Source organism: Lepidochelys olivacea (assembly GCF_965140295.1).
Source record: "Lepidochelys olivacea isolate rLepOli2 genome assembly, chromosome: 3".
NCBI lineage: Eukaryota > Metazoa > Chordata > Testudines > Cheloniidae > Lepidochelys > Lepidochelys olivacea.
In genome coordinates this window covers 95,995,097-96,022,685 of record NC_140413.1, presented here as the reverse complement: position 1 = coordinate 96,022,685, position 27,589 = coordinate 95,995,097, and the positions used below count along the sequence as shown (strand labels likewise).

At 39.5% G+C, this 27,589-nt stretch overlaps 1 protein-coding gene across 9 annotated transcripts in view; it reads right to left on the bottom strand.

Moving 5' to 3' along the window:
• Positions 1 to 27,589, bottom strand: part of NKAIN2 (sodium/potassium transporting ATPase interacting 2) — a gene marked incomplete at its 3' end in the record, with an annotated part of 793,559 nt that overhangs the window by 223,719 nt on the left and 542,251 nt on the right. The window contains exon 1 of one of the 9 annotated variants that reach the window (XM_084624346.1): positions 6,265 to 6,282. The exons of the other annotated variants lie outside the window; for them this stretch is intronic. Of the gene's footprint in view, positions 1 to 6,264; positions 6,283 to 27,589 lie in introns of those variants that run through there. 9 annotated transcript variants of the gene reach the window in all.

Here is a 27,589-nt window from a genome sequence, read left to right as displayed (position 1 = left end):
GAAGCAATATATGTTCACTATACCAGAACACAGAGATAAGTTGGAAAAAGACAAAAAATATTCTTTATTAAATCAGAGAGGCCACTGAGTCAGTTATGCTGAAAGAGAAGAAGAGAAAGACTTGCTAATAATTACTGTGACGGGGCAAGGCCAGATGGCTGTAGAAAAGTAGTGGGAGATAGATATATTAGCTCCAGGCTAAACAAATCCCTGGTACCAGGATAAGTGAAATGGCAGCTGCTCCAGGTCAATTAAGACACCTGGGGCCAATTAAGAACTTTCCACAAGGCAGGGAGAAGGCTAGGTTGATTGGGACACCTGAAGCCAATCAGGGGCTGGCTGAAACTAGTTAAAAGCCTCCCAGTCAGTCAGGTGGGTGTGTGTGTCAGGAGCTGTGGGAGGAAGTTGTGCTGTTGGAGAGACTGAGTAGTACACACCATATCAGGCACAAGGAAGGAGGCCCTGAGGTAACGGTGAAGTGGAGCTTGAGGAAGTGAGGGCTGCTGTGGGGGAAGTAGCCCAGGGAATTGTACATGTCATGTTTCTAAAAGGTCAGCTACCATAGCTGATACTATTAGGGTCCCTGGGCTGGAGCCCGGAGTAGAGGGTGGGCCTGGGCTCCCCCCCACTTTGCCCCCTCATTAATCACTGAGGCTGGGAGACAACAGAGACTGTGCAAGGAAGGATAACTTCTCCTCACCTCCCTCGCTGGCTTATGATGAAAATGGCTCAGTAGACTGTGACCCTTGTCTCTAGAGAAAGAAGGGTTACGTGGAGGGACACAGTGAGCCTCTGAGGCTAGCGAAATCTGCCAGGAAATGCGGGACCCATGGAGGCAAGGACAGAACTTTGTCACAATACATACATACATACAGTTTTTTATGATAAATTGTGGTGAAGTACAACAGATTCTAAATTTAAAAGACAAAACTCAGAGCAGCAATGCTTCTGTAGAAACAACTTAATCATGGTCTGCAATCAATAAATGAGATTTATAACATTAGAAAAGGACTATCTTTTTCTGCAAATGAACAATATGCCATGACATGTGAACAATTTTTCAATCCACCATGTGAAATAATGGTTATTTGCCAGTAGGATAATTCCTAATTTATTTTTCTAATAACGCAGTCACTGAGTAGCTATAATACTTATTGATTGTGATTCTTCCAGATCAATAGCATATTCTCAAAGCAACCTTTCAATTGTTCCATCAAAAAAAGAAATCTGATAAAGTAGTTCTGCTTGTGTGGCATAAGCAGCAAGCTCTTCTTAATAAGTGGTCATTATGTAATGTTACCAGCAAAGTGAACACTCCCTGTGCTATTAATCTATCCTTTCTTGAGTACTTTCTGGACTGAGTATGGGAAGGCTTATTTATAGAGTTGAAAAGGCTTTCACTAACAAGAACCTGTCACAGGATAATCACTATATATTCACACACACTGCAAAGACACCAAGAGGAGCTGTGACTATCTTTCTCCTTTCTCTTTGTTCAGTATATCAGGATGCCTAAAAATGATGGTGCAATAGTGGCACAGTTTGCACATCTTAACTCTGGGGCTGCAATGAGCAGGGTCAGATTCCTGGCTAAGTTGGAGTAGCACCAGTATTGCCAATCTCAAGCATGCAAAAATCACGAGTCAGGTGTTCAGAAATCATTTTAAAAATAATTAAAAGTTTACATTATGTTTCATTGGCTTCCAGTTTCTGAGCCTTTAGGGCACAGTCATTGCATGTTTTCAAGCTTTTCTAGTCAACCAGAAATTTGCTTTTTTTTTAAAAATGAAAACTGAGATTGTCACATATTCACATGACTCCAGGAGATTCTCCTGCTATGTCTTGATTCCAGCAGCTAGTGTTTTAAAAAGACATCAAATATCATGAGACCTGTGATAAAATTGAGAGAGTTGGCATCACTGACACACCTGATGCCAAGAGCTCCAAGAGGCTGAAACTGTTGCTAGAGAAAGGCACAGAACAGGTCTTTCAATGAGAGCTGGGCACCTAAGTCCTTTAGGCTTCTTTGAAAATTCCAGCCCTTAGAGCCTGAACTAAAGCGAGTCTCTCCATTCCACTTCAGTGGGTTTTGGATCAGGCCCTTAAATTCCAAAAACGTCTTTAGAATTGTTAGAATGAAACATAATAAAACAGGACAAAATATTTAGGGTAAGTCTACACTTATGGCAGTGTGTAGAGTACAGCTACGGCACACCCAGTTAGCACTGGTATAAATAGCAGGATGCATGGCTTAGGCAAGTGGAGTAGAGTGCCCTACATGTTTGAATCCTTAAGGTATATAATACCCTACAGTGCTCTCTACATACCCAAGCAGTATCTCCCATGTCTACACTGCTACTTTTATGAGCGTAGTGTCCTGTTTCTGGAACCTTTCCCTGCTTCAGTGAAAGACTCTAGCAGTGGGGAAAGGCTCTGGCAGAAGGGAGTCAGTGGGGAAAGGGTCTGGCAGTTCCTTTCTGTAGGAGCCTTTCCTCACCACTTCCCTCCACTGGAGACTTTCACTGTGGCATTAAGCTACACATGTACCCTACATGCCGACGCAAGTGTAGACCAGGTAGAGTGAAGTGTAAATCAATCCACCCAGATCAGCATTTTGAACTTTTCAAATCTTTTTCCATAGGTTACACAGCAAAGAAGTAGAAAAAGACTACACACTCTTTGTCAATGAATTAATGGCAGGAGTGTACTTTAATCAGTAATAATGATTCTGAGTTACAGAGCAGTGTCTATTTATGACTCTAAGGAATCTTAAACTGAGAGGAAAACACTCCTGGTAAGCGGGTCAATAATAAACAGAGTGTTTCTGTTTAAAATTCATAATTTTTGTTTGTTTGTTTGTTTTAAGGCCTTGGATTATTGCGGACTTTGTGCACTCTTTGCTTTCTGTTTGTGAAAGACAGGAAATAAAGCAAAACTACAGGTTTTCTGTCACCTAGGTAAGTGTCATTGCAAAGTAATAAAAGAACTGCAGTCCCCATCAGAAAACAAACACCAAAGTTTTACTCTGTTTAGTGAGTCATTTTACAGCCTTTTCACATTTTGGCCTTTATGCAAGTCTCTCTGTGTTGAAGGTAGCTCACTTTACAGATATTTATAGCCTTATTGCCAACTCAAGTGAACTTTGCCACCAGCAACATTTGTTTTTACACAAATACAAATCCCTTGCCATCCAAGGGTAACCTTTTAGACAGACAGAAGTAGGCACACAACCTATATACTTTATAAGAATAGTAACATACTACATTGATATGTATGTGCTTGCATATGTAGGTGTACACAAACACATACATCTTAGTTGCAACAGAATTAAGGGGTTTAAAAATTATATTCTGCATTTTCAAGGCTGCAACAACCTGTGCTTAAACTATTGTGTGCTGCTAATTGCCAGTGTGAAATAAATATGTTAACCTAAAAACAAATTTAGGGCAAGGAGTGTTCTTTCAGTCTCTTCTTGTGGAAAGAACAGTATATTTTATAATAATATACAAATCTACAGGAACATCTTCAGAAGACAACACAGTTTGATATTGAAAACAAATTGTATTACATAGTCTAATTACATTATAAATCCACATTCTTTTTAGAGATGGCTGATGTTATGGAAATGTTTGTTCAATATATCATGATGCCTTAAATTAGTTCCAAATAAGTTGTGGGGTTTTGTTTTTTTGTTTTGTTTTCTGTTTTTATCCAATTGAAAACCTGTTTTAAAACTATATTTAGGAAAGGAAGATAAATATTTGAACCACCCTGTCCCTCCTATCTCTTGGAATTTAAAAATGTTAAAACTGATAAAGGGACATTAATTACAACTGCTTTCTGTGCAAAGGAAATGCTGTTTTTATATTTGTCTCACTGAAATTTTTCTTCAAGATAGAAAATAAAAAAAGGCCTGACCAACAATGCAAGAATTTCACATTTAGATGGATACAATAATAAAGTACATTCTATCAATTTTACAGTTGGGATGGTACAACTTTTATAAAAACTCACTTTTGAGCACAAATTGTTTAGGTACCTCCTCAGCCAGTTTTGATGTATGAACACAGCTTGTGTGCAGAAATATGTTTGCATGTGTCATTGAAAGACTGGGGGAAATGCTCAAGGAGAGGAAAGCAACTACAGCAGGAGTCAATCAAACCAGAGTGTGGGGGAGACAGCATCTGGCATAGACTAGGGAAGCATGGGGGAGAGGCAGCATCCCAGAGAGAATGAAGGGGTTAATACAGCATTGGAAGAGTAAGGAGGGATGTGTATCCTGTGTAGGGCTTGGAACTGGTCCTCAGAACCAAGTATTATAACGAACAAAGAGGTAACTGTGAATTATGAAGCTATAATTCTAACTTGGGTTTGTGGTGATTTCAGAAATCACTCCTGCTTTGCTCTTATGGTTTATGATATAACCAGAGCCCCTTGATGGAAACATTGCCCCATAAGTCAGTTACCTGCCGTGTATTCTATACTGTATGTATGTAGCCAAAAACATTTGTTCACATCACATGCAACTCATATCACATGCAACTCATACCAAGTCACATTTGAATTCAAGGGGCTCCTAAGGTGAAAAGCTTAAGCAATAACCCACTGTATTGCCAAGCCTACCAAAACATTTTATTTATTTATTTTAAGGGTCTAGGTTATGCATGTGGGAAGCAATGCAAATACATTTTCAGAAGACTTGCAGCCACACAACTCCCATTAAAATCAGTGGGAGATGTCTGGCTAAATTCCATGTAACACTTTGGAATTTGAGGGGGAAGTCTCTAGCCATTAACTGTGATGTAATTTAGTTTGAAAGCTTAATGAGAGAGGGAAAATAACATTCGGGGGCAAAGCATTTACGTAGCCCACTTCTACTGCAGGTGTCTAATTGGTAGTGATACGGGTTTCATTAGAATACGCAGCAGGTTGTGGAGCTATCTAAAATGCCACAGAAGACAAATGCATTTCGTTATCACCAAATGTAACGGCTTGAACTGGGAACCTACAGTTGTAATGTACTGTATAGTACCCACCTCATATCCTTAATTTCATACTGTTCTGTGGAAAAAGTGAATATAAAAAGAATTATTAACACCATATCTTTTGGAAGGAAACTAGTTTAAAAGAGAAAAAAAAAAGGAAATCTAAAATAAGGGCGAGGGATGAAAGCAGTCCATTGCCTTTATTTAACAGTTCTCTAGGTAACATTAAGATTGTGAGGGAGGTGGTTGGCATGAAAAAAACATGCGCTCTGAAGTTTATGTGGCCTCCTTACTTTCAAATACAGTGTGAGAGTGTAAAGAGGGTTTATACCAAAACCTTCATGTGAGAAGTGAATTCCCAACTACTCTGTCCTTTTACTCACATGAATGTATGTGGTAATTTTTTGCACTTCAGATTCCTAGAATTCATGTCTGAGAGACAATCGTCCATAGTTGGCATCAATTAAGACCTAATGGCTTGAAACCATAAGGGAGGGAAAAAACCCATAAGATGGAGTTGTGGTTAGAAGTACATACTCATGCAGTTACAGTTATAAATATGTACTCATAAACAAAATGAAATAAAACAGTAACATATAGTTTTAAAAGACTGAAAGCCAAGAAGTTCAGAGTTAAGGCTACAATTTAAGACACAAATTGAAACATAACAAAGTATGGAGATGTAGAGTTAATGTCCCCAAACAGTCCATAACACTGCCCTCAGATTTCCACCAGCTTGTGCATCGGCAAAGAAAGCAGGTATCTATCTATGGCAAGAATTACAATATCTCACATTGTTTCACGTTGCATCCTGGATAACTTGGCTGTTTGGCCAGGGACCCAAGTGGGTCAGCACATCTTGAAAAAACACATACTTTGTTGTATGAACAACGGGGTATGTTAATTAAGGTGTATCCTTCGTGGGGAAAATACCAAAGTATGTATATATAGCTTAATATCCCTACAGCCACAGGGGCTCTAGGCAGAGTGGATAGAAAGGGTTAAAATGTTTGTATACTTTCTAATGACTGCCATAAGGTGACAACACTAGCAATGTGGATGGAAGTGCTGCAAGCCCAGCAACTGCCCTCTGTTTCAGGAAAGGGGAAGAGAGGAAAAAGGAGGGAAATGAAGAGGAGACCGAGAGAGAGAGAGAGAGAGAGAGAAAGAAAGAACCAGGAAAACCTGGTTGGACTCCCACCTGCAAAGGCTGCCATGTGGTAGATCAGCTGCACTGACTTCTTGTCTCCAACTAGGTCAAACTGCCCATGAGACCTACCTTAGCAGCCTGCAGGGGTCTTTCCCTTGATGCTGTGTCACCATGCATGGGCAGAATTCAGTGACTAGCAACTGTATCCTATAGCTGAGGTAGTGCTCCCTGGAAATAGACTTTAAATAGTGCTAGTCCTAAATCAAGGGAATTGCACTGAAACATCATAGCAGCTCACCTTCTAGTCAGTGGTCATTGCTATCTCAAAGACCTTGAATTTGTTCACTAAGATAAAAGGAAAAGAAAAACAAAGGACAAGAAAAACCTAGCTATTGCAGCTGGTACAAGTTCTTTCAACCTGGAGACAAGGACAGGAGCCAGGCAGCCAATCATTAAAAGGATAAAAGAACAAATACCGTGCACTTACATAGCAAATTCTATCCAATTATCTTGATATGTTTTAAAAACATCAATTAATTTTGTCTCAGAAGAACCCTGTGAGGGTGAGAAGGATTATTATCCCCCTTCTACAGGTGAGTAAACTAAAGCAAAGAAATTAAGTTTCACAGGAAGTCTGTGGCAGACTGAGCCACGGATAGAATCTAAGAATCCAGACTCTCAGTCTTGTGCTTTAACCATAAGACCTTTCTTCCTCCTCACAAAGCCAAGATGTTAGTGTAGAGGGTGAACTGAGAGCTGGAAGCTGGATTCTTGTACATCATCAATGGATGTACTTCTAACTGCAGAATCTTTATGTTAACATGTACAGATGTGTACACTTGAATTACACCTTGAAAGTTGTTAGCAATGGGCATAGGCAGCTGGTGGCTAGGGCTAGAGTGGACTCAGCCCCCCATCCCAAATCTATCTCGGTCTGGTGTTGCTAGGACTAGGGAGGAGGTGGGGCAGGGCATCACTAGGGGAGGGCCCGGCTTGGGTGTTGGTGCTGCCAGAGAGAGAGATATTGGGGAGTGGGGAGGGTGGGAATCTGAGCACACTCTAGCCCTAGCTGGTGATGGGGAAGAAAAAGAGAATCCTGAGATGATTGTTGGTGATGGCAGAGAGTTCCAGGAGAAGGGGGGAACCTGAGGTGGTTGTGGGGGCAGAAAAGGAGAGTCTGGGTATAGGGGAGATCCTGAGGTGATTGTGGAGGTTGGGGGAGGAAAGTCCTGGGGGGCAGGGGGCATCCTGAAGCCTCGTGTCCAGTGGCACCAGGGCCAGGAAGGGAGGAATGATGGGGCAGGGTGTTGCCAAGGAGGGCCCCACCTGCGCACAGATGCATGAATCAAATGATTCTGTGCCAGGCTCTGAATTTGTGAGTGGTGGGAGGCAATAGGTTGGAGCGGGGAGGCTGACCAAACCATCTGGGACAAGAGATGATGCATCAGGGTGAGTGCAGGGTGGGCGCAGCCCCCACAATGAATATTTTCACCAGGCAATTTTCTAGTGAAGGGGCTTGCTAAAATCATCCCACAGATTCCCACAGATGGTTTCCCACAGATGGTTAAGTAGTAAGAATAAAGGTAAGTATCCAATTATTCAGAATGGATCATTTTTTCCCCTTAGATTAACAGGAAGAAACTTATAAAAGCTTGTGACTGGTTCAAAACTCCTTTGAGATCTCTGTGTATTTTATGGGACTTCTGGCAGATATCTTCATTTGTCAGGAAGTGATTTTTCCATATCACATAACAGTTTACTTACATTTCCAATAAGCTAGTCTATTGTATTCTTTGCAGGAAATGGCCAGTCATTTATGATGAAAAGATGGGCAAGTACCTCAATAACCACTTGAGAGAACACTAGAGCACTGAGATAGAGAAACTAACAGCATAGGTGCTGAAATGAGGAGTCCTGGGGGTGCTGCCGCACCCCCTGTCTTAAAGTAGTAATAACTCAAATTCATGGTTTTGGCCTTCAGCACCCCCACTATAAAAATTGTTCCAGCACCACTGACTAGCAGACCTATTGTGTCCAAATTCACTTCTAATAAGAATGATTGTTCTGATCTCTTTCAGGTTTCCTAGCTGTCAAACAGAGAAAAAACACCAAAATCAATGTATCACCCACTCTTTGGGTTCCCTGTTCCCACCAGTCTCAAGAATAAATGAAAGATTTTTAGCCTACTGCTAACATTTCTTTTTTGCTTCTCATACTTCATATTAACCAGCTGCGTGGTGCCACAGATCCTGCCTGAAATCATCACTCTTGGGAATGTTATTATTTTCAATCAGGCACAACTAGTGTTTGATGTAGACTGCATATGTATTCTGCATCCCATATCTTGCATATTAATCCGCAGGGAAGCAAATACAGTTCTTGTAATATTTCAGGAACTATGTATATTGTCTTTTCTATTTATTCTCCCTATATTTTAGGGTATGCACTTTCTATACAGTTTGACTGATTTAGTGTCTATTCTACTTTCACTTCTGCTTTAATGATCGTCTCCATCTGCCCCTTGCATTTTTCACTCCTCTTTAACAGAAACTTCTTTAAAACAAAAATCACATTTGTTATTTGAAATTTTTGTACACTACCCTGCTTCACCTCTCATTTTATTTTTTTTTGCCTTAGCACAATTTTTGCACCTTTTTAAATTATCCCATTATTCACACACCCTATTTTCATTGTCTAGTAATAGTTTTCTAAAGCATTTTATAAATAGTAAATTAGATAGAAATGCTTCAGTGGCAATGCAGACCTACAGGACAGGCATTTTACATGTGATGATAACTCTTATGCAGTCTTAAGATATAGTTTCAAAGAGAGGAGTCTGGCCAGATAACTTAGGTGACCTTTTCTAAAAAAGAGAGACATGACATTTTAAATTTCTACCTAAGCAGCTTCCAGAGTTAGACAGAAGAAACCAGGTTTTAAAATCTAATTTGAATGATGGCATCAGTATAGCAGTGAATGAATGCACTGCTATACTGTAGTATCAGCAGTTGGCATGAACTCAAGTTCTGCTGTGATACCTCAAAATGTTTTAAACTCATTTGCCTCAACACTGAGCCATCAAGTTGACTATTTTATGTAGCTGGAGCTATGACTTGAGCTGAGTGAAATTTTTTAGCCCAAACCTTTTTTGGTGAAAAAATGCAGATTTGGCAAAATGAAAACATTTTGCAAATTCATGTTGTTTTTTCTGAAATGCTGTTGTCAATAAATAAAATAATATAAAATAAAATAAAATTAAAATTAAAAGCACAAAAACATGCATGCACCACCAGAAAAGATAAAACATTGTGCTTGGATATTTAGAAACAAAATATTTTTATGTTTTGGCTTGAATGTACTTTTCTTTTGTTTCAAAAATTTTATTGTTTTTTTAAATTCAGGAATGTTACAAAAATACTTTGATCTAAAACATTTTTTTTTTACTTGTTGATTTTCCAAAACTTCTTATTTTTTTTGTTTCATAAAGTGAAGGAGGCTCCCCCCCCCGCCACATCTTCCTCCCATTATTGCCATGAAAAGAAACAATCCATTATTTGCACAGCTATAATCATGGTGATTTCTACCCGCACTATTCAAATGCTCTTTTTAATGAACTGTCATCATGTTGCCTAGTCTTACTGACTCTGTGTATTGATTCCTGATTATTTAAAAATATTTAATGTGTCCAAGCAGTACAACACATTTTTTTTTAAATCCAACCATTTACTCTGTCTTTACAAACTATGGGACAGTTTATTCAAAAAAAATTAGCCCTTTTGCAAATTATTCATAAACAGGCTGTGATTTTCATAATTTTTAATGCTATTTGCAATCATTTGTGTGAACAATCTTTAGTTTATAGGATTTATTCATAAACTGGTCAATATCAGTATTTGCAATTTATTATTCATATTGTATGATTAGTCACCTAAATCAATTGGTATTGTTTCTGTTCCCAGACTGGATGACCTAAGCCTTATAAAAAGGAAGAGTGCCCTTTCTGTTCATGAATTATCCATGAATATCCACAATTAAATCTATTGTGGGAATGATTAAAAAAGTCTTTTAAAATGACCATGAGCTCCCTTCCACTGCAAGCACTATAGTAAACATTTATTCTTTCTAGTATTCATGATAATTTTGCTTTGTATGAACATTCTTGTGAATAACATTTCACTCGCTCTAACATTTGTGAATAAAAGGGGTTGTGAGTGCCAACGAAGTGTATCACCAGATAGTCACAGGAATAGCTGCAAATACTTTTTTCCCCTGTATTCACTCAGCTCTAAATTAAACAGTGTGTATACAGTAAATATCACACAAAACCACACACTCACAGAGACATGCCTGCCCTTATCCCACCACACACATATGAAGAGACACACCCAAGTTGTGAGATGACTTTTCCCAAGTGTACTTGTATTAAATTATAACAAACATAATTTTTTTCAAGGTATTAAGTAGGACTGCTTTGGAAAAAAGGTTGTTTACAATTCACTTAAATTGTATGTTTTATGAGACACAAAGAGCAACAATGCTAAGAGGGAGAGATATAAAATACAACAGAAATATTGTAATCATCATGCATGCAGCTGAAGAGACAGAGGACACAAATATCCATGCTTTTTAAAATGTCAAGTTGAACACCTTGCTGTGAACCAGATTGCTTACTGTATGGGCCTTTCAGCTCTAAAAAATATCAAATGCAAAAAGGACAGCATGACTAATTATTATAAGTTTATAAAGATAACATGAAAATGGTACCATTTCATTATAATTAAATCATTTACTAACATTTATGATGAAATGCACTTTTGAAGTTTTATAGTTGAGTCTCTTTTATCAATTAAATGCAAGTCAAAATGTCATATACCAGAGAGCACTGCTGTGCTAAAGGTCTCAGTTAAAGATTCAAAATCAGATTTCTTTATGCTCAATGTGAAAAAAAAAAAAAAAAGACATTGAACAAGTCCTATTAATTTGTTCTCTATTTTAACTGGTTTTTCCTTTCCCCTCCAACTTCTAAATTCCTGGAAAATCTGATAAAAAGAGTACTTTTTTGCCCCAAATTCTGCTCTCAGCAGATTTGTTTTTCCCATTAAAATCAAAGGGAGTGTTGTTCATGCAACTGAGGACAGAAATTAGCCCACTGTGAGCCAAATCTAATTTGGCTTACTGAGTTGTCCCCTTGTTTTTATTGCTTCTGTTCCCTATTGCTATTTAAAGGCACAATTCTGCCTCTGTTACTCATGTTCAGTAATGTCTAACTCCACAAGTAGTACCATTGAAATCAATGGGAACAATCTGGATCCGGCTCAAGAACCACAGATCCAAAACACCCTTGAACTTGGTGGCTTCCATCTCTAATTTTGGAGTTGTTCTGGCGGCTATGAAAGTCTGTCCTCCCATTTGTTCTAAGGATAGTTAGATAAAAGTAATCAGTTTAATACAATGACCTTGCTTCTGAGTCCTAGGTTACTGAATATGATTGGGTTTGCATATGTAAATGTAATTATTTCTTGTCTGAATGGCAGATGGTGGCAAACTAGACCTGAGAGTGCACGATGAACTTTGATTTAGGGGTTTAGGTAGGACTGAGGAAACATTCACATTTCCATAAATATCATACAAAGTCACCAAAAAACATCACTATTGGTCCAGACAATCAAGGCTTCTTTCATGGAAGACAATTCTTTCATTTATTACTTTGTTCAGTAGCGTATACAGAACAGGAGGGAGCCTGCAAGATGCTGAATGCACCTATTGAGGTAAGGGGGAATGGAGGGTGCACAGCACCTCCAAAAAAAAAAAAAAGCAGCCCAAGTTCAAATATTGGACCTTCATAGATTTTAAAGCCAGAAGGGATTATTATGATCATCTAGCCTGACCTCCTACATAACACAGGGCAGAGAATTACTGCATCAAGCCCATTACTTCTATCTGAACTACAGTATATCTCTCTTAGAAAGATATCCAGTCTTGATTTAAAGACTGCAAGTGATGCAGAATCCACCCCATTCCTAGGTAAGTTGTCTGAATGGTTAATTACTCTTACTGTTATAAATATACACCTTCAATTTGTCTAGCTTCAGCTTCTGACCATTGGATCTCAGTATGCCTTTTTCCACTAGATAAAGGAACCATCTACCACCAGAAATCTCTTTTAACTGTGGGTACTCATAGCTCATGAACAGGTCATCTCTTAAGCTTTTCCTTGATAAACTAGGTTCAGCTTCTTAAGTTTCCCATTATACGGCTAGTTCACCAGATCTTTGATCATTGTTGTAGATCTTTTCTGAATCCTTTCAGTTTTTCAACATACTTTTTAAAGTGTGGACAATGGAACTGGACATAATAGTCCAGTAATGGTCTCAGTAATTCCATATACCAAAGTAATGCCACCTCCCTACTCCTACTTGATATTCCTCTATTTATACATTGAAGGATCCTAGTTGCCCTCTTAGCTACAGTATCTCATTGGAAGTTCATATCCCATTGGTTATCTAACATGACCCCAAGGTCTTTTTCACTGTCACTGCATCCCAGGACACTGTAAGTGTGAACTACATTCTTTGTTCCTTGGTTATGAGCTTTCATTTGGCTATGTTCAAACACCTGTTGTTCAATAAGTCCACTTTACCAAGCAATTTAGGTTGATGTGTAGAGCTGACCTGTCCCCATCATTATTTGCAAGTGCATCTATTTTTCTGTCATCTGCAAGTTTTAGCAGCAATGCTTTTACATTTTCTTCCAGATCACTGATAAAGATACTGAAGAGCATTTGGCCAAGAACAGATCCCTGAAGTACTCCACTAGAAACACAAGCAATGATCACAAACTATTATTTACATACTTTTAAAAATACATTAGGAGAAAGACAAAGGAAAATGTAGATTCTCTGTTTAGTGGAGAAGGAGAAGGAGAGCTAATAATTGATGACATCAAGAAGACAGAGGTGTTTAATGGCTATTTTGCTTTGGTCTTCACTAAAAAAGTTAATGGTGTCCAGATATGTAACACAATTAATATAACAGCAAAGGGGAAGGAACACAAGCGAAAGAACAGGTTAAAAACTAGTTAGATACGTTAGATGTATTCAAGTCAGCAGGGCCTGATGAAATTCATCCTTGGGTACTTAAGGAAGTGGGTGAAGCAATCTTGGAAACTTTAGCAATTATCTTTGACAATTAATGGAAGACAGGTGAGGTCTCAAATGACTGGTGAAGGGCAAACATAGTACCTGCCCTTAAAAAGGGGAACAAAGGTGACCCGGGGAATTATAAACCAGTCAGCCTAACTCTGATACCCGGAAAGATACTGGGACATATTATTAAGCAATTTGTAAGCATCTAAAAGATAATAGGGTTGGTTATAAGTGTTACATCTGGATCCCTCAGAGAAGGAGATATACGCAGACAGAGGGAGCTAATGGAAACAGAGCAGTCTCTTATGGATCCATTATTGTTCTGACTGAAAAACTGAAACCAAAGTGAGGCTCCTTCTCTGAGTGAGAGGAGTCCAAACATTTGAAGAGATGGGACTTCATATAAAGGAATATCCAGCATGGATTTGCCAAGAACAAATCCTGTCAAACCAACCTAACTTACTCTTTTGACAGGATTACTGGCCTAATGAATGTGGTAAAGCAGTGGATGTGATATATCTTGATTTTAGCAAGGCTTCTTACACAGTCCCACATGACATTCTCATAACTAAACTTGGGAAATGTGGCCTGGATGAAATTATTATAAAGTGAATGCACAACTGATTGAAAGACCATACTCAAACCGTGTTGTCAACGGTTCTCTGTCAAACTGGGAGGGCATATCTAGTGGGATCCCTCAGGAGTCAGTCCTGCATCGGGTACTATTCAATATTTTCATTAAGGCCTTGAGTAATGGAGTGGAGAATATGCTTATCAAATTTGCAGATAACACCAAGCTGGGAGGGGTTGCAATCACTTTGGAGGATAGAATTAGAATGCAAAATGACCTTGACAAACTGGAGAACTGGTCTGAATTAAACAAGATGAGATTCAGTAAAGACATGTGAAAAGTATTTCACTTAGGAAGGAAAAATCAAAGGCATAACTACAAAATGAGGAATAAATGGCTATGGGGTAGTAGTGCTGAAAAGCATCTGGGGATTATAGTGGATCACAAATTGAATATGAGTTGTCAAGGTTCCTCCCCCACTCTGAACTCTAGGGTACAGATGTGGGGACCTGCATGAAAAACCTCCTAAGCTTATCTTTACCAGCTTAGGTCAAAACTTCCCCAAGGTACAAAATATTCCACCCGTTGTCCTTGGACTGGCCGCTACCACCACCAAACTAATACTGGTTACTGGGGAAGAGCTGTTTGGACGCGTCCTTCCCCCCAAAATACTTCCCAAAACCTTGCACCCCACTTCCTGGACAAGGTTTGGTAAAAAGCCTCACCAATTTGCCTAGGTGACTACAGACCCAGACCCTTGGATCTTAAGAACAATGAACAATCCTCCCAACACTTGCACCCCCCCTTTCCTGGGAAATGTTGGATAAAAACCCTCCCCAATTTGCATAGGTGACCACAGACCCAAACCCTTGGATCTGAGAACAATGAAAAAGCATTCAGTTTTTTACAAGAAGACTTTTAATAAAAAATAGAAGTAAATAGAAATAAAGAAATCCCCCCTGTAAAATCAGGATGGTAGATATCTTACAGGGTAATTAGATTCAAAAACATAGAGAACCCCTCTAGGCAAAACCTTAAGTTACAAAAAAGATACACAGACAGAAATAGTTATTCTATTCAGCACAATTCTTTTCTCAGCCATTTAAAGAAATCATAATCTAACACATACCTAGCTAGATTACTTACTAAAAGTTCTAAGACTCCATTCCTGTTCTGTCCCTGGCAAGAGCAGCATACAGAGAGACACAGACCCTTTGTTTCTCTCCCTCCTCCCAGCTTTTGAAAATATCTTGTCTCCTCATTGGTCATTTTGGTCAGGTGCCAGCGAGGTTACCTTTAGCTTCTTAACCCTTTACAGGTGAGAGGAGCTTTCCCCTGGCCAGGAGGGATTTCAAAGGGGTTTACCCTTCCCTTTATATTTATGACATGAGTCAACAATGTGATGCAGTTGTGATAAAGGGTAATATAATTCTGGGGTGTATTAACAGGAGTGTCATGTGTAAGACACGGGAAGTATTTGTTCCCCTGTACTTGGCACTGGTGAGGCCTCAGCTGGAGTGCTGTGTCTAGTTCTGGGCACCACACTTTAGGAAAAATGTGGATAAATTCTAGAGAGTCCAGCGGAAAGCAACAAAAATGATAAAAAGGTTTAGAAAACCTGACCTATTAGGAAAGATTAAGAAAACTGGGTACATTTAGTTTTGAGAGAAGAAGACTTAGGGGGGACCTGATAACAGTCTTCAAATATGTTAAGGGCTGTTATAAAGAGGAATGGGATCAATTGTTCTCAATGTCCACTGAAAGTAGGAAAAGAAGTAATGGGCTTAAGCAGCAGCAAGGAAGATTTAGGTTAGATATTAGGAAATGCTTTCTAACTATAAGGGTAGTTGAGCTCTGGAATAGTTTTCCAGGGTGGTTGTGGAAACCCCATCATGGAGGTTATTAAGAACAAGTTAAACAAACACCTGTCAGGGGTTGTCTAGGCTTACTAGGTCCTGCCTCAGTACAGGGGGCTGGACTTGATATCCTCTCAAAGTCCTTCCAGCCCTACTTTTCTGTGATTCTATTATTCACAACTATAAAAAAATAGGCATGCCATTTATTTATTCAAATTAAAGAAGGGCAGGTGCAGTCGTGTTTGGCTTGGGAGTTGGATCCAGATGCCAAAGTCAAAATTTCCCCGAATTGGTCTATATCGAAATATGCATCTGCCACCCAAACCCAAATGGCAGGAAACTTTCAGAAATAACTGTTCACCACTCTTTTACTCCTCCTACACATTACAATATGGGTCTTCTGAGAGCAGGTGCAGAAGAAGTAGGCTTCTCCCCACCCCCAACCAGGAACAGTGTGGAACAACATAGTCTAGTCCCCATTGCTAGCACTATCCATTGGAGCTACAAATACATAGAAGACCTTGTAGAGTTGCTAGGGAACCACAGAGGTGCTTTTGGGATTTGTAGTCTTAGCAGGTAGCACTAGCAACATGGAGCAGAGTTACTGTACTCTGTTTGTGTGGGAGGGAGGTGTTAAGGCCAATTACCGCATTTCTCCGCTCCACTCCCAGAAGACTGCTGCTGGACTCGATTGGATTGGATTGGAATGGAATGCTGGTCTGACCTAGACCTCTATGGGAAGAAGAACTGTATTGCCAGCTTGTCACATCAAGGGCAGGCCTCAAAAACCATGAGATTGGCTTTAAAACCATGAGATTTAAAACACTTGTGGTCTGATTTGCCTTCTGGTATTTGAACCTTTAAGAGTTATGATTAGCATTTTCCAGCTGTTCTCTGCAACTGAGAGTGTTGGAAACTTTCTTTTAAATGAAACTTGGATTCAAACATAATTACATGCCTCCCAGAGATGGGACTTTAAGAAAAAAAATCAAATATTGTGAGACTTGTGATAAAGTAGCAAGAGTTGGCAACACTGAAATGTGTGTTTCATTTGCATGTACAGTATATGCCTGGTTATCTGCATCGCTTGGGGGACATGGATCTTATTTGGCTAATCGGGTGTTCAGATAAATCGAGAGGGCAGTAGCCATTCAGCAGCAGGGTGGCCTTCTTCACAGCTGGGAGCTTCTCCTCCTCTCAGTCCTGGCCGAGGGAGACCCCGGTCACAACTCTGCTCTGCCCTGTCAGGACTGCACTGTTCCCTCTACCTTGCATGAGACACAAAGGGGACAAGGAAGGGATTTGGATAATGCAGAGGTTTGGATAATAGGGTTTTGGATAAATGGGAGTATACTATATATTACAACAAACCATCCTACATATTGGACTGTAATATATATATCAAAGTGTCACTTTCATATTAATTCATAGATGAGTCAATATATGAGCTAAGTCCAATGTGTAAAACAGACATTACTTACATAGAGCTCATGTGTGGGTTACAATACTCATTTTTCATATGGGTAGAAGAATAGGATATAGGAGGGAAAGCAATAAGCCAGCATCTCTCTGAATAATCCAGGTGGGCTGTTCACCCTTTTGAATAGCACTTTGGTGAAAAATGTTCAGAAGTTTAAATATACTTAGATACTTTTCCTGAATAGGTTCTGTGATAGATACATTTTCATACCAATACATTGTGTGTGTTTGTATTGCATTTTTTTAAGAGATGAGCTGCAAAAATTTCCATATTGCAGAGAGCTAAATGCTAGTAGAACACTAAGGAAACATTAGGAAAATGAGATGTCATAATTTGTAATAGTACAGCACTATATCTGGGTATGAAATTTAGATTACCAAAGACTTTTGTTGTAGTTCAAATAGTAGGCACAACTCTATATGTACATATTAAAAATCTATTATCAATTTTTAGTGTAATACTGTATGCCAACATTTGTGCACTGACTCAGTCATATGGTGCTCATTTATATAATTTATTCTGCTCTATAAATTAATGGATTTTAAGCAAGGTACTTAACTTGTTCCTTTCTGTGCAAAAATAATGAACATTCCATAACTGGCTGGAGGAAGTACTGTGTATTAATCTCTGCTTGTCCATTGCTTAGACAGCTTCATCCAAGCTACATAAAATCAGTCCCACCTCCACGGAGGTCAAGGTCCTTATATGCAGAACAGGGAAAGGGATAGGTCATTTTGTGGATAATGAGCTGATTGTTTCGCTGCTGCTTCCTTAGTTAAGACAAAAATAGAATGTTTCCAACTGTTTAGGATTAAATAAGTTAAGTACAAACACTTGTATCTGCAGTCTGCACTGTGTTTGGAATGCTGTGGCATGAAATGAGGTTGTGAATTATATGGGCCACTAGAGTGCCATAGACATATTCTGTGGAGGGTTTTGTTCTGCAGTTACATGTCTTTTATTTTACCCTATCCAACAGCTGACAGAAGCTTGTTAACTTAAAAGAAGGAGAAGCTGCATCTCACTGAATCCAGCTGTATAAATATTGTGTCAACATCATGGGTGTTTTGCCTGAATACTGCAACACATTGTGTATAAGTGTATAAGTATCTAAGCACAGAAGTATAATTCTTATTTGAGCTAAGGGAGAGAGTAAATGTGTCCAACGGGGAGGGAGAGCTGGGTGCAGTTCAGTCAAACAAGTAAGTAAATGATAATTATTTAACAAGTGATCAGCTAGGTACTTCAGCTAATTTTGAATTCTCTTGTTTTATTCCCTCAAGGGTGTGCTTTGGGATTCAGTCTTAAGCAGCATTAGCAGAGCCTATTATTATTACTGTCTGCAAGCATGCCTGGTTCAGAGTCATTTATGTAATCAATGTCAATTTATATTGGAGAGACTTTGTGCAAGCCTAAGAATCAGTTACGGAACTTGCTTTCAAAGTAAGAAATTACCAGTAGATGCACTTCATTCCAAACAGATGTTTAATCCATCCTTAACTTACAAAACAGAAATTGTTTTTGTAATAGAGGAAGAGAAGGTGTAGCCTTGTGGAGGCTATTAGCAACTGAAGTGTAGGCTGCTCTGAGGCAGGCACATTACTGGGTATGCAGAAGTGAAAGATAGCATAGGAAAAATGCTCTTTCTGACCCTAGATCCATTTATAGGAGAATTTAAAAGGATGCTTCTGAGAGCACTAGGCTACAAAATAGAACCAACTTAACAGTAGCTCTAAAATAAATTCTCCAGCAGTCCATCCTTGTACAATATTTTATTTCAAAACCAATAGTTCCAGACACTAAAAGGTAAATGCATAAACATTGCGGGCCAATAATTCCCCTCATTTGGTCAATAAAGGGTTCCCACTGACTTGAGCAGGAGCTTCACATACAGTCAAGTGGAATATTTGGCTATATGTACAAATTAATATTTGTACAAAAGTAGAAGCTCCCTGATATACTTCACTCATACGCATCAAACAAAAACAAACAGTGGCCTTTCCTCAATTTTCAGCAGATTTAGGATCATTTTGTGGTACTGAAGTCTCACAGAATTCGGACTTCTTGACTTCTACAGTACTTACTATAGAACATTTACTAGCATACCATAAACTCTTATAATATATAATTAAACTAAAAAAACACTTTAAGTAAGGGCCTGATTCAGCAAGTCGTTGAACACTTTTTGAATGATGTTAAAGCACCTATTGTGTGTATGCAAGTATGTATATGTAACTCACTGAAGAGTGTGTTATACGTCCCTAGGGTTGCCAACTTTCTACTCACACAAAACCAAACACCCTTGCCCCGCCCCTGAAGCTCTGCTCCCCACTCACTCCATCCCCCCTCCCTCTGTTGCTCACTCTCCTCACCCACACTCACTCGCTCATTTTCACCAGACAGGCTCAGGGGGCTATGGTGCAGGAGGGGGTGAGGCTCTGGCGGGGGGTGCGAGCTCCAGAATGGGGTCAGAAAAGAGGAGTTCAAAGTGTGGGAGGGGGCTCCAGGCTGAGGCAGTGGATTGGGATGTGAGAGGGGATGAGCACTCTGGCTGGAGGTGGAAGAGAGGGCTCCATGCTTGGGCTGAGGGGTTCAGAGTTTGGGGTGGGGGCTCTGGGCTGGGGCAGGAGGTTGGGGAGTGGGGGGGTGAGGGCTCTGGCTGGGGGTGCCAACTCTGGAGTGGGACTGGGAATGAGAGGGTGTAGGAGGGTGCTCCGAGCTGGGACCGAGGGGTTCAGAGGGTGGGAGGGGGTTCAGGGCTGGGGCAGGGGGTTGGGGGGTGGGGAGGCGAGGGCTCCGGCTGGGGGTGTGGACTCTGGGGTCCGGCTGGGGGTGCTCTGGGCTGGGATCAAGAGGTTCAGAGGGTAGGAGGGGATGAGGGGTCCAGGCTCCGGGCAGCGCTTACCTCAAGCAGCTCCCAGAAGCAGCAGCATGCCCCTCTCTCCGGCTCCTGTGTGGTGGCCAGGTGGTTCCACACACTGCCACTGCCCCAAGCGCTGCCCCCGCAGCTCCCATTGGCTGGGAACCACGGCCAATCGGAGCTGTAGGGGCGGCACCAGCAGACAGGGTAGCACACAGAGCTGCCTGGCTGTGCCTCAGCATAGGAGCTGGAGCGGGACATGTCAGCTGCTTCCCGGGCGCAGCCAACCAGACACTCAACGGCTCGGTCAGTGGTGCTGACCGGAGCCACTAGGATCCCTTTTTGACTGGGAGTTTCGGTCAAAAACTGGACACCTGTTCACCCTATAGGTCTCCCTCTGTGCCAGTTCACAGAGGATATGAGTTGTTATAGTGCCCAGCTACAGAGCCCTGGCTTTTTAGCTCAAGCTGCAGCAGTTCATGCTTTAAGCTCTGGCAGCTACCAATTCAATTTCTGGAGTATTGGCCAACATGGTGGCCTTCACATATACAAAAACCAACCAGCCAAACATTGTTAAGTCAAGATTCCTGAATTAATTACTATAATTTTTATGCAAAACACATTCATGCAGCTTTATCTGTGAAAGACTGAGGAGGTACCAGCCCTATTGACTCTTTTAGAAGACTAGGAGGATGACTGAGGAAACCACAACTGAACTCTGTTGTGGGGTCCTGAACTAATGCAGGAAGGCATATAGGCCAGATACTGCCTGTCTGAGGGGAAGGCAAAGTGGTGCTATGTGAAGTGAACACTATTTGGTTTCAAGTCGAAGTATTTTGGGGTCCCCGATTTTTCCTGGTGCTCAGCTGTAACCAGAACATGTACATACAAAAAAAAAAAAAAGAGAGAGAGAGAGAGAGAGAGAGAGAGAGACTGACCTAGAGGCTAGCAGCATCCACTAGGAAGGGTGGCTAAGCCACCAGCACAGAATTTCCTTCAGACTAGTGTTAGGAGGTGAGCCTCTGGGGAAGATGCCTGTGTTGCAGTGCTTCAACAGTCAGAGGGAGCATACCAGGAACTCTGCTTCTGTTGGGCTTTGAGCTTCACTGATCAGGTACTTTATTCCCTTCCTTGAAGAGCTTAATTTAAACTCTAGACATTCAATGTGTCTCAATATGTCACAATTTTAGGTATAAGCATCAGGAGAATCATTTTATTTTTTCTCCATTGGCTATTTTGTCATAAATATAAATCTGTTATAACAAATGAAGGGAACAACTATTCTTTATTTGTATAATTTCTTCATTAGCCAGTGCAGATGACATCATCCATGTGCTGTATTTGGAAAGCTTGAATTTTGTCAGTGTCTCTGGTTTGAAGCAACTAGGCTCTGAATAAAAAAGTAAACAGCAGCCATTCAACTGCAGAAAATGGTCATTATTAACTGCTTCAAACACTTATAATAAAGAAGAATTTTACTTCAAACTTCCAAGAAAGTTATATCAGTATCCTGAGATTAAGTGATATAATTTTGGAGATAATCAACATTTACATGCTTAATTTAAGGGATTTGGTTGTCTATTGATGTATATTTCTGTAAACATGAAAATGTGCCTATGCAAATGTTTTAGGTGTCTTTGAAATAAACTAACAATAGAAACTAATTTAAACAATGAAGCAAAAAACAGCAATTTCTTCATTCAACTCTGTTCACACTACACACATTGCTGCTCTCACTTCCCCCCCTTCTCCAAAAAGCAGGGGAAAGAGGAAAACTTGCTTTTACTGAAAAACTCAGGTTTTGGCTCATAATAAGTTACACATCCTCTTTATATTTATATTCCAAAATATGTTTGTTGAAACACAAGAAATTAAACGGCATTCTTTTGAAGACAAAGGTTTACAGTTGGGATTACTACCAAAGCTAGTCAAATCTGAACGCTAATAGTGAAATTCTAGTTCCACTGAAATCAATGGCTAAATTCCCTCTGACTTCAGTGGGGCCAGATTTCACCTTATACAGTTCAACACTTCTATCAGGTGACCTGTCATCTCTTTAATAAGCAGTTCACTATTTATTTATTATTTAAAACAAATAGTAGAATAAACTACAGAATGAAAACTAGAGCAAACAGAAGAGTGGCCATCCCAAGCATTGGTCATCCTTTACAAACTTTTAGAAATAAACAGACTTCAGAAATTACACTCAGATAACATGAGTGTAATCAACCCCACTAACAGAATTACCATCAGATTCCACATCCAGCCATTCCCCAGCCAACCTCATTGTAGGCCAGGGAGAAGTAGTGGGCTTTGCTGCCATCCCTGGAGGTTAATAAATTCAAGCTGCTGTGGACCAAAGCCAGAAATGAGTTCCAAAGGTGAGAGGCCCTGTAACCCTTAAAGCTAGCTTTAGCATTTTATTTTACTCTGCAGTAATGCAAGGAACCTACAGGCCTATATCCTGTAAGACTGGCTTACACAGTTAGCGTAAGACTTTGAGACCATGAATTTTGCCACAGAAATGGCCCGACAGTCATCTTGAGTTTTGGAGGGCTGGGAACAGGGTGTTTAAGGAGGGATTTTGTACAAAATGATACCAGGTAACCACAGGAACATTGAACTGGTACTAGGTTTGGATATTTTAGAATAAAACATTGGGAAGGACATCCCAACATTATTAGGATGAGGAAGTTAGATACAGACAAGGGAGGCTGGGCATTTGTATGAATAGTCATGGCGGCCCCTAGGCCCTATAATAGGTCAAACCATGATGTAAGAGGGAGATCTGGACCTTTGGACTTATCTGGCATGCCAGGGATAGAGCAGGACCTTTATTTCTTACATCAGATCCTTAAGGAAGGGTGTGAGTATATGAAGCATATGTATGAGGAATAGTACAAGAGAGAACTTTGCACTATTTAGCACTAATAGTACAAGTGATAACTTTGCACCAGATACTATTACCTTTGCATTTTTGCTATATCTTTATGCAGTTCAGAGGTTTTTTGTCTTTACTAATTGTGCTAACAAAATTACTTTGAGTTCTGCTTTGCCCGCAGTGTGAGTGTCTTCATTGTGCACACCAGGGCTCCCAACCAGATATTAAACTGGATAACTTTTACTCTGTTGCACCTGATTCTGGGACTAGAACCCTACAATCCCCCAGCTATTTAATTAGTAATTAACTGGAAATCAACAATCAATAATCACTAAAGAATTGGGCACTAAAGAATAGACAACACTTTACCAGAAGCCCCACTCTTTTACACCCATGGGGTTTAAGTTCAGGTGTCTCCACTGAGTGCAACTGTGGCAGACTATCGTGGTGACAGTCAGTCTTGTAGGCCTATATCCTGCAAACACTTAGGCAAGTTCTTAAGTTTATGCATGTGAGCAGTCGATCAAAGTTAATGGCACTATTCACATACACAAAGTTAAGCATGAACATACAGACTTGCAGGATTGGGGCCTTAGATGGGTAGATCACAAGGTATTAAGGGCTTTACACCAAAAGCATGTAGAAACCAATAGGCTACTACTGCAGATTACTGAGCACAAGTTAAATACAGTCACAAAAAATGCTGTTTCACAAGCTGACCATTGAATTTGGCTACAATTGCAGTGTCTAGCTAGATTTGAAATATTGCCCAATGTAGCCACCATTCTTACACATATACAAAATGCTATTGCAAAGAAGGGATACCACAAGCTAACTCATAATTTGTCTCAGGACCACTGAGTGTCAGGACCACTGTTTCCTTCACTACACCCACCTCACAAATAAAGATTCACAATCTGTGCACCTTTTGGGGTAAGCAAGAATATTAGACAGTATGGAGGACTTCCATTCTTCTTAACTGAGAAAGCCATGTAAAAATCTTTTTAGACCGCAGGGAGATTTAAATCTACTTTAAGGAAGTTCCATTGTTGTTTCCAATGAACTTTTTATATATTTAGTATAGCATAGCACATTTAACTCTCCAGCTCTTCCTTTCTGCCTCTTAGTTATTGAATTCTATAGAAAAAAAGTGCTAGACATTAATATCTCAGCTAGAAAAACCATGACTTCATAATATTGAGTTTTCCTATTAAAAGTGGCATTTTCATTAAAATCCCTGTCTTCCTCATGAAAAATCATGATGGTACGTTATCTGTTCTGATAAAAACATGTTACAGCAAGTAGGAGGTAGTAAGACAGTTTAAGAAAAACATTAAATATGATGTCTGGCCAAATGCAATTTACACATTTGTTGGCGTGTTATTTTTAGCAAGGAGTACTGCACCTGAAGCATCAGTGTAATGCTTTCACTGCAACACAAAGGAAGGAAAGAAAAGCTCTGTGTAATCCCACGAAGGAGGATAGGTTAGAGAGTCTGTCAAGAGCTACTGTGGTTAGGTGCTAGTGGTAAACTCAGTGCATTATCCTACTAGTGGAAAAACACTTCAGCTATAATTAACATGGAATACACAGAATAAATGTAATGACAAGCCGTAAATTCTGGTTAGCATCAGCCTACTGCAGAATTAAAAGAGACTAGCTACTTAAAAATCCTATTTCTGTCTGAAAATTTTGTACCTTCTGAACTGGGTATTTCAGTTTGGAAAAGAGGAGATTAAAGGGGGACTGATAAAGGTCTTCAAATACTTGAAAGACTGCCATAAAAAAGATGGAGAAAAATTGTTCTGTCTTGCCACAGAGGACAGGACAAGAAGCAATGGGTTTAAATTACAGCACAGCAGATGTAGATCAAATCTCAGGAAAAACTGCTAACTGTAAGAACAATGAAACAGACTGCATAGAGAGGCTGTGGAAGCTCCTTCACTAGAGGTTTTCAAAAGGAGGCTGGATAGCCCTCTGTCTTGAATGATTTAGACACATCTAATCCTGCATCTTGGCAGGGGGTTAAACTAGATGACTTGCGGTCCCTTCTAACTCTATGGTTCTATCATTCTATGCAAGTAATCCCTAAGATTGCTACAACTGAAAGGAGTTATATCCTCCACCCCCACCCCGACACACATACATACCCAGTTTGTGTACTTTGTACATTTGACTATGATCTTTTAATAGTTGCTTTCATTGTGTTTTTTTTCATAATAACTTAGGGTACGTATACTGTAGCAGCGAGAACTCAAAATGGATGCAAAAATGATATTAATAAACTATATATTTTTAATATTAGGTCATTAAGCTTGTTTGTGTCTTTACTGAGGCTTACAAATATATTTATCATTACTTTCATGCATAAGGGACTTGGAGAGAAGTACCTCACATGCATATATTTTTGTTTATGTAATTATGTGAAATATTCAAGCTAACCAAAGGAATCCCAGGAGGCTTCTACATTATCCCCCAGGATAAGCAAATGTCACAAAGGTAAACATAGTTTTGTAGCTTAGGAGATGTTTATTACCTCCAAGTGTGTTTACACAGACTCTAAAATGCAGCTTTATAAGCTCTATTTCTCTTTAATGTTCTATACTATTTTCTTTTATACTATGTTTTGAAAGATGTATATAAGTGTTTGTTACCAGGAGTGGCACTTTGTATAAAATATTTCATAAGAATCTGTAATTACAAAATGTAAGCAAATGGTAGGGTGTCATTCTAGAAACCATTTGACCAAAAAGCAAACAAACCTATTAGTGTTGAGAAAGAATTACAACATTAATGCATATGTGCAGTAACTAACCACTTATTAGACTCATAGAGACTCATAGACTTTAAGGTCAGAAGGGACCATCATGATCAGCTAGTCTGACCTCCAGCACGTTGTAGGCCACAGAACCTCATCCACACACTCCTGTAATAGACCCATAACCACCGCATAAATTACTGAGGTCCTCAAATCATAATTTAAAGACTTCAAGTTACTGAGACTCCACCATTTACATTAATTTAAACCTGCAAGTGGCCTGTGCCCAATCTGCAGAGGAAAGCAAAAAAACCCAGGGTCTCTGCCAATCTGACCCAGAGGAAAATTCCTTCCCAACCCCAAATATGGCAATCAGTTGAACCCTGAACATTTTGGCAAGACCCAACACCAGACACCTGGGAAAGAATTCTCTGTAGTAACTCAGAGCCCTCCTCATCTAGTGGTCATCGGCAGTTGTCAATATTTGCTACTAGCAGTTGCAGATTGCCTACCTGCTATTGTAGGCAGTTTCATCACACCATCCATTTCATAAACTTATCAAGCTCAGTTTTGAAGCCTTAGTTTTTTTGTCCCCACTGCTCCCCTTGGAAGGCTGTTCCAGAACTTCACTCCTCTGACGGTTAGAAACCTTCGTCTAATCTCAGGTCTAAACTTGTTGATGGCCAGTTTATATACATTTGTTCTTGTGTCAGCTCTGGTGCTTAATTTAAACAACTTTTCTCCCTCCATGGTATTTATCCCTCTGATGTATTTATATAGAGCAATCATATCTCCCCTCAGCCTTTATTTGGTTAGGCTAAACAAGCCAAGCTTTTTGAGTCTCCTCTCATAAGGTAGGTTTTCCATTCCTCTGATCATTCTAGTAGCCTTTCTCTGCAACAGTTCTAGTTTGAATTTATCTTTCTTAAACATGGGAAACACTTCCCTATCTCTGCTGAAAGTGTTACCTAAGCCAACTCCAAAGGCATGAGGCCAATGAAAGAGTGATAACAACCAACTTCGAATCTAAACAAGCCTGAAAGATATAATTGCATCAAAATAAGAAGGAGAAGCACATTAAAAAAACCCTCTGAAGTGAGTACCCTCCCCTACACACATATTCTGCTATCCTGCTTAGACAGCATGAATTCCACAACCCATTCTGTCCATCTCTATAAGCAAGCTTCCACAGACAGATGATAAAAACAGAAGACCAAAGAAGAAACCAACCTGAGAAAAATAAAATTTCAACATGGACTGCTGAGTGAATGTTAACTCAGACACTGCCAACGAATTACTATAATGATAATTCATATAATGATTTTATTGGAATAGTGAACTGCTGTTGTAACTTTAACAAGATACATTTTTAATATTTTATCACCACATTGGTAAACATAGAAATGGTGGAATTTAATTGGATTTAAGATTCTTAATACTTATAACTGGTCTGTCTCAAGACAGCTCCTTAAATGACTTCTAACTAACTGATTTAAATATTTTCTTCAATTACATATTATTTAGTTAATATAGCTTCCTTTTCCCATCTAGAAACTTACTAGTTTTATTATTCTTAATAAATAGATGGGATCCAGCTGCCCTTAACAAATTCTTTTGTCCAACATAAACAGCTTTTAAGTATCTAATAAGATACTAAGATTGGATTCACAATAATTCTGAGAAACTCTATACTTTGGTCTTAACTTACCAAGAGAAAAGCACTCCACCAGAGGCCATTCATATTCAAGGGTGTAATCTGTTAAAAGTTCTTCACAGAGAGAGTCACACACACAAAAGATTGTAATGGAAGTAACCAGTTTATTGTTCGAGTTCGGTCATTTGTGTTGCTTTGTTTAATGTTTTTTCCCTTTCTTTAATAATAAAATAGCCATGATTAATAATTG